Raw genomic sequence first — 14,084 nt, forward strand, 5'->3', positions numbered from 1 at the left:
TTGGCCTTGGCAGTTTAATCTAGTTGTAGGCCCTATCAAACCTTAAGCTCACCAACATCATTTGTCAATACTCAATGTGCCCATAAATGATGTGTGAGCTCCCAATTCATAAGCCACAACCTTGCTTGCTATGCGAACATCATCTATAAGGCATGGGACATAGGTGGAAGATGGGTTCAGTAATGACTATAAGGTCTTTTGTACACAAGGATATTACATAATTTCATGCAATTGTTGTGAACGCTTAGAGCATGATTGGGTTTCCATCCCACAGTAGTGAAGATAGCAACCGCTCCCTTTTATTATGCAATTATGAGTTTGCTCTTTCTTATTTTCCTACCAAGTTCTTGTATTATCTTTGAATGTGCGTGACTCCCCCTCCCCTTCCCCAAACTCGTTCATAGAAGGGCCTAGAGCTTGGAAAAGAGGATTGGCATGTGATTGCTCAATCAAGGAGATGGTGACAAAATCAAGAGGGTATTCAGATAGAAAAAGTCATCTAAAAGTAGTAACTAAGAAAAGTAACCAAAGAATTTTAGGAAAAGTAAGAACAATGATGTCTACTAAAGCACTCCATCTGCTTCCTCTATACTCTGCCACCCTGCATAGATGTGTTTTGCATTCTACTCTATACCTTGTCCTCTCCACTTTACCACTACACCCTTCGCTTACCTTAGAATGCCTTCCTTACCAACCTAGCACCCTTACCCCACATCATTGCTTCTTAGCTCCAAAGTGCCTTCCACCACCCTTACCCTTTCACCACACCTCTCCCTTCCCTTGAATGGACCACCCTCTTGATCCACTCCAAAAGAAGTAGAAATGTGGCTCCCTTTCCCTTTCATCTTCCAACACCTTTCCCACCAATACCCACCTTTTTACATCTTCCTCCCTTTCGCTTGGCACATGTCCCTTTCACTTGGCACATGTCACACCCCTTTCCTTTTAACATCTCCCTTCCTTTCATTTTGCACATGTCATTGCCTGCCAACTTCTCGACACTTGTGCCCTTGCCCTAAGCTCCCAATGTTTCTACAACCATCTTCCTAAATTTTAGCATTCAAGTACATATGAAATCCGATGGTTTTTCCAAAATTGTGTTGATGCATCAAGAACCTTGTTTTCCCACTTTTTTTAAATCATACCATATTATTAAACCCTTTTTGGCCCTCCATGTGGGCCTTCCACCATCACCCATATTACGTTGAATCGTGCTGCCTTCAATATAGACACCTTATACACCAAATAGAGAAACATATTGCACAAAGTGACAAATTTTATGTTCAGGTGGCTTTGCATCTCCTTTGCATGGCCACGAGTATAATGAAGTTACATCCAAAGAAGTCTTTATCATGTCAAGGGACATCCATCCTCTCTCTCTCTCTCTCTCTCTCTCTCTCTCTCTCTCTCTCTCTCTCTCTCTCTCTCTCTCTGTGTCTCTCATTCATATGTTCTATTTTGTCACCTAGATATCAATGAAATGGATCTCTTCTACAAAATATGCCCAAGAAGTTATAGTTTCTTAGGTGTTTTCATCATATAAGCAAATGCGGCATATGTTTTCTCCTCTTTTCGCACAATTTTTTAGTTTTAATGTCATGTTGTAACAATAAAATGGCAGCTCTCCACCTAAGGTATTAATGCATTTAAAGACCTCATGTGTATTGCCATTTCTAAGAGCAAGTATATCCTTTGTCAAAAAGCCTATCCCTTAGTTAATGTATCATCTAAGCTCAAATAGTAAATATACTATTGATGGATGGTTGAAAAGACCTCCCATACTTTATTTAAATGCTTCAAACATTTATTTTCGAATGATGTCCTTCTATTCCAATTTGACGTTTCAAGAGTATTATTTACACAACAACCTTACCACACCCAATTCCTCTTGATTTGTCTAACTTATGTTAATTTAATAGGCCTCATTACAGTATCCTAGTGAGACAATGGATGGTTGAAAACTTAATATCACACCTCCCATACTTTATTTGAATGCTTCAAACATTTATTTTCAAATGTTGTCCTTCTATTCCAATTTGGCGTTTCAAGAGTATTATTTACACAACAACCTTACCACACCCAATTCCTCTTGATTTATCTAACTTATGTTAATAGACCTCATTACAGTATCCTCGTGACACAATTTGAATTTCATTAAAGTAGGCCTAATCTAAATTCCATCATATCCATTATTATTTGCCAAGCAAAAATATAGATATTCATTTTTTGTTATCATCAAATATTGCTCCTTATCAAGTCATGATTGTAATAACAAAAAGTCTATTAATGTGTATTGACACCAAGTTGCATATCTTGATAAACTTTCATGCATTTGTAAAGCCCCTCATTCTATTTCCTTAATATTCATAAAATAACAGACAACCATTAAAAAACCCACCTTATATCTGAATGGCACCTCTTTTTTAGCCTTGAGCTGATATGTAACATATATTCATAACAATATGACCTAAATTCTTACTTATATACAAATGTCATCTCCTTCTTCACCTTATTCTTTTGCTAGCTAATTTTTGCTTTTTAGGGTTGCCCCCTTAAAATAGCTCAACAAACATGGAAATTTCTAAACTTTCACCCTCTAATAGATCTTGCAACCAATGGAGCAAGACATGATTTGTGGAGAAACTGAGCCAAGAGTTGGATCAACTTTGAGATGACACCTTGATTTCTTTCTCTAAGTCCATGCAACACAATGGGAATATATTCCATGGAACACAGTGGGAATATATTCAACTTGCCCAACAAATGAAATCAATATGTCATCGCTCTTCATGCAAGCAACATCATACATAACTAGGTCCAGTCTAGTAGACCTGTAGAGTTGCATCTGTAGAACCATGATAGTATTAATAGAATGTGCATCACAAAGTGACTATATAAACTTGAATTCTAGGTTTATAGACTTCCTAGTGACTTTTCTTTAGGCTCACTTTCCTTCTCCTACCCTTCTTTCCAACATCTTTAGAAGCTTACACTCCATCCTCATGTTCCATTCTTTATCTTCTGTCTTAAAGCCACCATTTCCTCACCTTGTAGTTTTGTCCTCATTTTCTACCTCATGATGTCCAATCCATAATCAATCCTTATCCAAACTAGGATCCTTTATCCCCCTTACTACTTTCATCAAGTGTTCATGCTACCATTACATAGAATACGTTATCCATCCTTTCTAATCAAACAAGGGAGCTATTGATGGAAATAATTGACTTCCTTACAATCCTCCCCTTTTCTTTCTCTAACACATGTAAGCACCTCCCTCGAGTCATTGTGCTCTAAAATCAAGAGTCAGATTTAACACAAATGGTGAGGCCCCCACACCTTTTGCACCTTGGAGTGGGAGTATAATGCTCCCTCACCACATTAGCTTCATTATGAATCAAAACTTTGATATTGTTTTTGAAAGTTGTTATGCACCAAAATAATAAAAGGCCACAACATTTGCTAGGATTTGAAATTCATAATCTAAATATTGTAAAATCTTGCCAAGATTTACATTGTTTTCCCTAAATTTATAAAGGAAATAGATAAAACCATAATATATATTCTTCATAATATGAAAAAGTATTTTATATTAGTATATCACTACCTTTGCATGTGGGAGTTGGAGTGGGAGTGTCACCTTTAATGCATATTAGTACAAATATTAACATGTACTATGCCCTCAATAAAAACATACATGCCCTTCACCTTTGCATCTGGGAGTTGGAGTGGGAGTGTCCCCTTCACCCAAGTTCCATTTGCACTCCACTTCCCACACCTATGCTATCACCACTAGTGGTGCTTACGTAATTGAGATCCATACTGAGTCTTGACACTTCTCCTAGCATTACATTTTGCAATACCCCCATTGGAGACCTGCCTCTCTTTTAAGCATGTCATATAGTCTATCACTTACCCATCACTTAAGATCTAATTGCACGGCTAGGATTTATTAGGTTCCAAAATTTCCCATAAGGATCCATGTATAAGACCATGAGGTTCCATAAGGTCCTAAGAGTATCTACAAGGTCCCATAAAGGCTTGAAACAATTATAAGGATCCATGAGGTTTCTTTAGAATCTGTTAGCCACCCAAGGAAGTCTCCTTTCTTCTATTTTAACAATGCATACAATAGCATGGATATCAAAGAAAAGTTTTCTTTGAAAATTTTGTAAAGTATCCTACAATAAAGAGAATTAAAATAGATTAATCTCCCTTCTTGTATGAAATGCTTTATAATAATGACAAGAATTTCAATGCAAGAGAATCCAATGTTAGAATTTATCTCATGGTATACATAGGTTACTATGTGGGATGGTCTCATGGTGTACACAGGTTAGTGTGTTGATTTGGTATCATAGAGGGCTCTCTTGCTAAGAACCACCCAACCATGAGACCACGAGAGAACTAGCTTGCTAAGAGGGAGAGAGAGAGAGAGAGAGAGAGAGAGAGAGAGAGCTTCCTCGTTACCAACATAGTAGGACTAGTCAATGATTGTTCCTCCAACCCAATCTATCTGCGCAGGATGAAAACAATATGAGGGTCAAACTTCAAACCTGGAAGGCTCAACCCATGATTGGTAATCTATTTGTGGGCTGAGTTTGATATCACACAACAGAAGGGCAATGAGAAGGTTGCAGGAGACGGCTAGGACAAAGACTGGTATGCTCCACTACCAAAACTCAAGTTCTCCCAAAATTGGATGCATGTCCTCGTGAGCATAGATGCGGTCACGAGAAGATAGGAACACACATGGTGGCGTATGATTCGAAGGTTCCTAGGACGATAGTACCCCTAAATGTGATTAATGTTTTGAGGGAACCTTGAGATGGAAAGGGGTCAAGACTAACCTCCTTTGGTTGAGGTGAGGAGGGAATTCAATATGGTTTATGATGGTCTAGCTAAGGCCAATGAATTTGACCTTGCTTCAAAAGGCAAAGACCATAAATCGGTCTACATAATCGATTTCCTCACAATTGGGCCCAGATTGCCCTCTTATGTGAATATGAAGATTGCTTCGCTTAGAAGTACACTGACATGAAAAGCATGCCCCCCGATGTCGTGCGACATACTATCTCAATGATGGATGACATTAGACGATTGAGGCAAAGATTCTGCCCTATGAATCCCAAATATGCAATGATTGTGAAGGAAAAATACAAAAACTCATCAATGCAGGATTCATTTATGAGATCAAACATACGGATTGGATGTCTCCCATTGTCATTGTACTTAAAAAGAATGGCAATATCCAGGTAATGCTATGATGTGAAAAGACCATTATCCATCGCTGCCCTTTATAGAGCATGTGCTAGAGAGAGTGCAGGAAAGGAGGCTTATATTTTCTTGAATGGATTCTCTGGGTACAATCAAGTATCCATAGTACTGACGGATCACCACAAGACAACATTATCCATGGAATGAGGAGTGTGTGCATCTAGGGTGATGCTCTTTGGGCTCACCAATGCTCCCACTACATTCCAACAGTTGATGATCGCAACTTTTAAGGAATACTTGAGGGATTTCCTAGACCTTTTTTTGGATGACCTTTGTGTACATTATGCATGAGATGATCACCTTAAATACCTCCGACTAGTTTTTGAAGGTGTTGCCTCTACAAGGTTTCTCTCAATCCCCCCCAGTGCCAAATTTGTGTCAAACATGGGGTAATAATGGGTCATGTTGGATCCAATATCAAAATTTCTACGGATTACAACAAAATTTTGGGGCTACCACCCACTACCAATGCAAAGGGAGTGCAATGCTTTACTGGGAATCTAAGATACTATCGTAGATTTATCTATGGCTATGCTAAGATTGCGTGCCCCTTGTATAAGCTATTAGTCATATTCAATTGGATGGAGGTTTGCCAAACCTTCTATGAAACCCTCAAACTCATCTTGCCTTCAACCCAATCTTGCAAGCACCAGAGTGGAATTTAATATTTCATGTACATTTGTCCTCCCTTAGACTCTCTTCCTTCTTATTTGCACCCCAATTAGCATTCTTTTTCTTATCCTTTTGATCTCTTTTTAGGTTGTAGCAATCCCTTTTTATGTGGCCTGGATTTGCTACGTGACTTCCCTCTTTCTTGGGACTTCCCCCTGAACTGTGATTTGACCCTTTGCACATTTAAGGCTGCATCTTGCTTATTTCCATCCATAGACTTCTGTCTAATCTCCTTGGCCAACAAGCTACCCACAACATCATCAAACTTCAGTACTCCACTAGTTGTAGATTTACTGACAATTGTACGGAAGGTATCCCATGCGGATGGCAATGAACAGAAGAGGGATATTGCCTTATCAAAATTCATCTTTTAAGCCTGAAGCTAGCTGAAAATAATATTGAATTCATTAAAGTAAGAAGCAATGGAGACCCCTTCCTTCATCTGTTAGTCAAACCACCTCTTCATGAGGTAAACTTTATTAGAGGCAGTTTCCTTTCCGTAGTTTGCTCATTTACTACTATGAAATAAATTGACTCTGCAAGATGAAGTCTAACAGTAGACTTTCCTAATGCATCCAATTCATTCCAATCATCCTCAGACATAGCTGTAGGCTTAGCTGCAATCCTTCGAAGGGTTTAATCAGCTTCTTTTGGATAAGAACATACCTTAGCTATTCTTTCCACACAAAAAAGTTTGTCCCATCAAACTTTTTAATGCTGAAAAATTCCTTTTTAGACATGGAAGAGGATGCATGCCATGATGCAAATAAAGCAAAAGGCCAAATGTTTGTGCCTGTAAGAAAGAATCACACCAAATACCAGGTGCAGCCAAATATATATGGTGCAATGGAGGGTAATATCACCAAAAACTCAAAGCTCAAAGCATCAAAATGCATGTGACTCATGTGCATATACTATGCATCCATATCAGCAAATCTAGCCCAAAAGAAAATGTCAACCTCTGTAATTACAAAACAATGGCAAACCCAACAAATGCCTCAAGTATAAACACCATCCATGGACATAAGCATCAATAATGTCTTATCCAAGAGAGCATAACACTATCAGTGCACCACCTGCAATGTGTCCAAGATGTCCCTCAGCATAAAATAACATTTTTGTGCTAAACATCCATCAATAAAGCATCCCACAAGGAAATCTGGGCCTATCAGCACATCCAACAAGGATTGTAATGCATCCAAAATGCCTATAAAGCATCCACTGCAACCCAATGCAAACATCAAATGAGCGCACATGGCTCAGACTGCAACTAGAGTGATCTATTTAAGGTATATCCAACAAATCACTGCCCCAGAACAATGATTGCTATTGAAAATAGGACAAAGGATGTCTCAAAACATGGGTGTCACTACATAACAGTAAGAAAATCTGCAAATATCTCTCTTTTGCCAGAACTTTGAAATTGCAAGTGACGAATGTGAAATCATGAGTCAACCCTTGTAGTTTACCAGGAAATAAACCTTAGGTAACCTAGACCTTAGCCAAAATGCCATGTGGCAAAAGTCTAGAATCTTAGAGAAAATATGAAGCAGAAGATAAATTCGTAGAAATAGAGTATCACAAATATGCAAAAGCTCCATGGAACCCGGGGGATTCACAGGAGGAAACTTATGATATCACGTGAGTGTACAATAGGGGGGTTTTTTTAAATGAGGCATAAGCTTATACATTAGGGGTGGGGAGCCTTTTATTTTTTCCCAATATTGAATTTAAGTTACGGGGGTCATGCCATATTTAAGAGAGGGGACATAGTATAGGCTACCTTGGATAACTAGTCCAAACAAGTTTGGTTTTGTGTATGGTTTTAAATAGTCATAGGGAAAGTAATCTAAATTTTCTTATTGTGTGATCTAAATGCTTGAGAAAGAACGTAGATTTAAGGAAAGGGGGGACATAATAGAATTTTGGTGGTATCTTATAAGCTTAAATAGGGGTGTTTTATCATTCTACATGGATAATAAATAGGGGGTTTTCTTGAAGTTCATGCACGCAGGTGACGTCCCCCTTTCATGAAGAGTGAATCCCCCGGGCCATGGAATCACCCGAAAACTTGCAAGTAGAGGTTTTAGCCCATTCCCGATCCATTGGAATAGACAAAATCCAAAATGGTAGCCTGTGCGAGCGGATCTCGGCGTCCGGATGTAAGGAGAGCTCAAAGAGACAAAACTTCTCTAAATCTCCATGGAATCACACAAGAGTTAATACATAGAGGTTTTCAAGCCTCTTGAATGCAATGGAACAAATGGTTTTGAAAACTGTGGTCCCAATCATCGGGTCCAACACATGGGTTAAAAAACATTTTTGCAAACAGATCTATTTGTAATCACCACCGAGGTGTGAATGATGAGTTCCAATTAAGATGTTTGTTGGTGCCAACCTGTAACAACTCACACATGACAATTGGAAACAAGGTGGGCTGCAAGCGGATTTGGACAACTTCTGGACATCACCGAGAAAGAGTAGTTTGCATCAACTTTTAATGGTAAGGCAATGATTTGGCTTATGCAATATGGTGTAGCTCATTTTGCAACTTATGATGCATTGAAAATTGCCTGACTCCACTAGAACTGACATATCTACGAATGGTTGCTTCAACTTGAGTTCCAATGCACCAACAAGAAATTTGTCACTGGCTCTCAAAACCACCCAAAAGCTTGGAAAACTACTCCAGAGACTTCTAAAACCACCAATAGGATTCCACAAGGTTCAAATACCACTTGGGTAGCTCAAACAAGCACCCACAGGCTTCCACAAAGTTTCAAATGCCACCCACATAGTTGTATGGATGTAGAATGACCTCCCGGGTTCAACTAGACCACCCACAAGTGTCAGATAGACCACCTAGGCTCTGATACCAGTTGAGAGTGATCTCAACGAAAGTGGAATGGGAGAGGGTGAGAGAGAGGGAGAGCCATAAGAGAGCCACACAAGTTGTGGTGGGTGCAGAACACCCTAATCTTCTATATCATCCATATATATATATATGTGTGTGTGTTTAAGTATTGTATGTAACCAGGGTTAAGGCACAGTGGCCTTTAACCCCCACATAAGCATGACATAATGCACCAATGTGTCTAAAAATATGAGTTCATGGAGGTATTGGAAGAAACCCATGCAGGCATTGTAGGAGGGCACTTTGAAGGAGAGCTCACAGCCTGCAAGGTGGACCTATCGGTCCATTAGCAAAAGAGAGGTAAGCTCAATGTATTATCGTGGCTACCAATTATTTCATGAGGTGGGTAGAAGCCAAGGCCACCAGGAAGGTTGACGTGAGAGCAACCACCAAGTTCTTATATGATCACGTTTCAGCCTCTCAATCAAGATTGTTAGTGATCCATTGATGGAACTCATTTATCAATGACACACTTTGCATTCTAATGAGTGAGGTTCCTGGTTGTCAATAGAAGTCTCCCTCTACTACCGTAGAGTGAATAACCAAGTCGAGAGCTCTAATAAAAATTTGTGCCAAACAATGAGTTGTATGCTAGAGGCCAGTCATAATGACTAGAAGCACAAACTCAACGCAACACTTTGGGCACATCGCACTCTGCATACAAAGTCACGACTAACTATACACCCTGTGACCGGGGAAAATTTTATTGTGAGCTTTTTAATGCGAGCTTTTTTGGAAATTTATCAAAGTTTGTGAGCTTTTTTAGAGTCCCATAAAAAAATACCTACTAATCAAAAAATAACAAAGTAATTACTTATCCTCTATCTATGGATTTATCCTAGGAAATACCAAAGCAATTAGCAATTCTATGGACTAAAAAAGACAAAGCTATTAATCCAAGTAATTTATATTGCAAGTCAGTAATAAATGATATCATATATAAAAATGAGCCATCACAATACCAGCAAATATGTATTATGCATTCAAGTCTATGGATTGTTGCTAAGGCAACAAAGGTTTAATGAAACTTCAAGTAAGCATATGCCAATTTTCATGTAGTTCTATTATTTGAAAAGGCCAAAGCAATTAGTAAAATGTTCCACATTAAGAACATTGTGTTGACTCAACACAACAAATTTTGAGCAAAAAAAAGTGTCACATCAAAAAGTGGGCTATCATAATACCAACCAAGTTTATATTTTGCATTCAGGTCTATGGATTGATCCTAGGTCGACTAAGCACTGATGAAACATCCATAGTGGAAAGGGTTGGTTGATGAATAAGCATGTGTTGATTTGGATCCAATCCCAATACACGGATGAAGATGTAATAGATATGTTTGCATGCCAGGTAAGGTTTTTGACCCAACTCTCTTTTTTGAAAATCTGGACATGTACACATGGGTTCAGTCTTGATGTGCACATCGTAAGACATCCGAGCCTTGTCAGACCCTGTTGTTCTCAAATGGAAAATACTATGATGAAGAAGCTCCACTGTCATTTCTCCCATGACAACAGCGTGCATAGATTGAGCACTAGCTATTCTTTTTGCAGCCTCCTTAGATATGCCATGCCTCCATTTTGTGGTTCTTACCAATGTGTGTTGAGCTAAATTCCTTGGTATGGATGCCGACCTCCATGTGCATCACAAAAATTAGTTGGCATCGGTGCTGATCCTTGAGGTACATTTGGTGTCCTCCAATTTACATGGGGTTGATCCACTATTTGCAGTCTAAAACCAGCCTTGATGAGATTGCCTATCTCCTCACTTGTGATGTTTGTTTCCACATCCACCTTCCACACAGATGGACGTTCAGGAACATGCATGATATTATGATCTAGGTGCCATGTATGAGTTATATCATCATTACAAAACCACATCCATTGTGCTTTTGGTCCTCCTACCCCTGGATGCCGCCGTTCAGAGTAGAAACAGGGTGCCACCACTCCTTGTGAACTGCTTTGTATATATCGATTACACTTAACCTTTCCATCTATGAATCCAAGACACTTCACTTTAGAGTTTTTGGAGGTCCTTCGAATTGCCCAAAAGGTACGGTGGATAGGCACCTCAACAATAGAGAGGCCACTAGGAAGGCCTCCTTGTCTCATAGGTGGAGCCGTTGGGGCTTGTTCTCTTGTGGGCATGGTCTCATTCTGAGCTCCTTCAGCTTCCCCTACATTGCCATGTTTTTCCCATGATGTTTTTGTAGACTCCCCTTGAACTCCACCTTGCTCCATTGTGGAAGCCTCAACATCCACTGGTTGGGTATTACCTTGCGGTTTTATTGAATGCCAATCTCCACCTTCTGTCTCGAACCTAATTTTTCTCGGCCACCCTCTTTGCTTACGATCTCTGGTCTCCATCACATACCCTGGCTTGTGTGAGGTGTTTTCTAAATGTATACTTGATGACTTGCTTCTCTTTCTTTGGACTGTTACCTTATCCCCATGTAATGGTCTTGGTTCTTCATACATTGGTGTCCCTGCAACTGTTTCATGCACCATTTGTGCAACTTGTGCTGGTGAAGGTGTACTCCTTGAGGCCACTCTTTGCATCAAGGCTTCCAAGTTAGGACCATCCCCAACATGCCTTCCAATCATATATGCATATTGTTTGGCACTTTGTAATAGGGCATTTGCCATGTCCGAGATGCAACAATCATATAATTGTATCTTTGTCTTAAACCCTTCTCCTACTAGCCAACTACCATGCATGCTTTCAGCTAGATTTGACCTTGGAGTGTGTGCCTCCTCCAAGGAACTCTTTGTTACCTGCGGTAAAAAGGGAGGTAATTAGATTGGCTTATTACATTTATTTAGCTTACTACATTTATCAACAAAATACATACCGCACTCATGAGATTCCCCCAATGGGCGATCCGCACATCCCACCAACTAAACCATATGTCCATTGAAGGAATGTCGGCCACACGGACGTGTCCTGCATGCCACCACTTCCGAATGAGCGTTGCTTGGTTGGTAGCTTCTTGCTTTGTCTTACATAATCTCCAATTCTCACACATGGTGATATGCTCGTTCCTCATATCCTCTTTTATGAATTTCCTTGTGTGCTTATGCAAGCTTTGTTCCCAATGGAAGAGACATGAGCGCTCTCTCCCAACAATTATGTTGTTTGGACCCCCATTGAAAATAGTTCTCACAGCTATCCAATTTGCTCCAGCTTCATCAGACATGAAACCATGAAAATCTGCAGGGGGATACCCACATTCTTTCATTGTGGCATTCAACATCTCCCAAAATAGGATTTGGCTTGCAGCATCTTCATCTTTCATCTCACATGTGGCGATGGTCATTAATTCTTGCACACTGGTAGACAAAGCCAACATTATTAAATATTATACCACAACTCTCTTGATGATAGCAACATGGATACATAAGGATGGAGGGAAGTTATACCTAGGATCATAAACATGACATGCCATTGTGCTCCACCCAATCACTCGATGGGTGTGATCAAATTGTACCCATGAATTCCTCAAATCACCATTTCCTCCTCTTCTCATGCGATTAACAAGATCCACACCAGATGCTGGACCATTGGTTGACATTTTAAAAACAAAACATTTTTCATCTGGCAAGCCTTGCCCTGGAAAACGACTTCCATGGAAGAATGAATACATAGACCTTTTCTTTAGTAAAAGAAGGCTGTCATAACCTTCCCCAACAGGTAACCTTGCCTTCTTCTCTTGTGCAACAATCCGTTTGAACCTGTAACATCAGAAGTCAACTATTTAGAAGGTCTTTATACCATTCTAAAGTTAAGTAAATTAAAAATCACTTAGCTACAAACAAACATACCGTTGATTCTCAACTAGTGGTACCAATTGCTCAAGAAAGTTGGTCAACTCTAGATCTCCCACACTTGCCCCTTCATTATTGTCTCCTCTCATCAATGATGAATTCAAGAGCTCCTTGGCAACACTCATTTGAGCTTTGCGTGGTCCAGCATTTTTATCCACCTTCAAAACATCTGCAACAAGCTTCTTTGTTTTCTCTATCATTGCCTTAGATGTTCCTGGCTGTACGGGGTGCTGATGTTCACCAACATGGACCATCAATCTAGTCATTGTTTCATCAAATGGCATTACATAATATACTATGCAATTACAAGTATCAATGCAATAAGCAGGCTTACGACAATAGTGACAAACAATCTTGTTCCTCTCCTCTTCAGTCAAGAGTCCAAGAGCAATCTTCTTTTGTAGGTAGCCTCTAAAAAAGGATGTGTTAAACTTCTTATTGTTTGCAAAATAAGGGCAAGTAATTCTATGGCATTCTAATGAGCCAACACAATAGCTAAGCCTTACTGTACATGAGATAGCCATGTTGGTGTTTGATGGTTTAGTCCATATGTGGCCATCAAATTTTTGCTCCATGCCATTCATGCCATTGATGTTTCCAAAAGTTGGAGGAAATTCCAATAGCATACTTCCATTATATACCCTTGGTAATTCAGTGACTTGCTTCCTTTGCTTTATATTTGCAATCCGCGTTTTGAGTATATTGGCTTGCTTGTTCTCCATGATCCAAGGTATGATGCTTTTGCTAATCTGACATTCATCTTTTGAATGGTCCTCATTTGAGCCTTCAAGGTCAATGTGTGAAGTCTGCATCATCTCAATGTCAACATCAGTCCTCGACTTATAAGAATTGTGGTACATACCAGGCTTCTCAATGGGATTTAACTCTTCAAGATCCACGTAAGGAGATGGTTGAGAGGTTTTCTTTCCTTCTTTGCCAAACTCTTTGGAGTAAACTCTACTAGCAACACAACGTGATGATGAACCAGGCTCTTCAAGATCACTAATAGTACTTGCTGCCATGATTGTATTGTGGATGAGAGCATACCTTTTTGTCAAGGAGCCATCCAGTACGTAATGCTCTTGACCATCAATATCCCACTCAGATGAAAACTTTACCTTCATTGTTGCTTCACCTTCAATGACTGCCTTAAGGCAGATGAGCTTGTGCGTATGGGGAAGAAGGCTTTGAAGGAAATGTTTACTAACAATCCTTCTTCCATCCTTGAGCGGGATAGAGTGTGATAGATTCACTCCTTCAATAAGCCATTCAATAGAAGCCTCTTCTGTAGCCATTTTGGATGACACAACAAAAGGTACCAAAGACAGAGGGAGCTCAGAGAAAGTGGTTATTAGAGGAGGTCAGAGAATACAGACAATCTTGAGAGCAAAGGGATGGTA

This window comes from Dipteris shenzhenensis, chromosome 21 (assembly GCF_047967505.1).
Source record: "Dipteris shenzhenensis isolate YYH24624 ecotype China chromosome 21, Dip_SZ_1.0, whole genome shotgun sequence".
In the NCBI taxonomy this organism is placed as follows: domain Eukaryota; kingdom Viridiplantae; phylum Streptophyta; class Polypodiopsida; order Gleicheniales; family Dipteridaceae; genus Dipteris; species Dipteris shenzhenensis.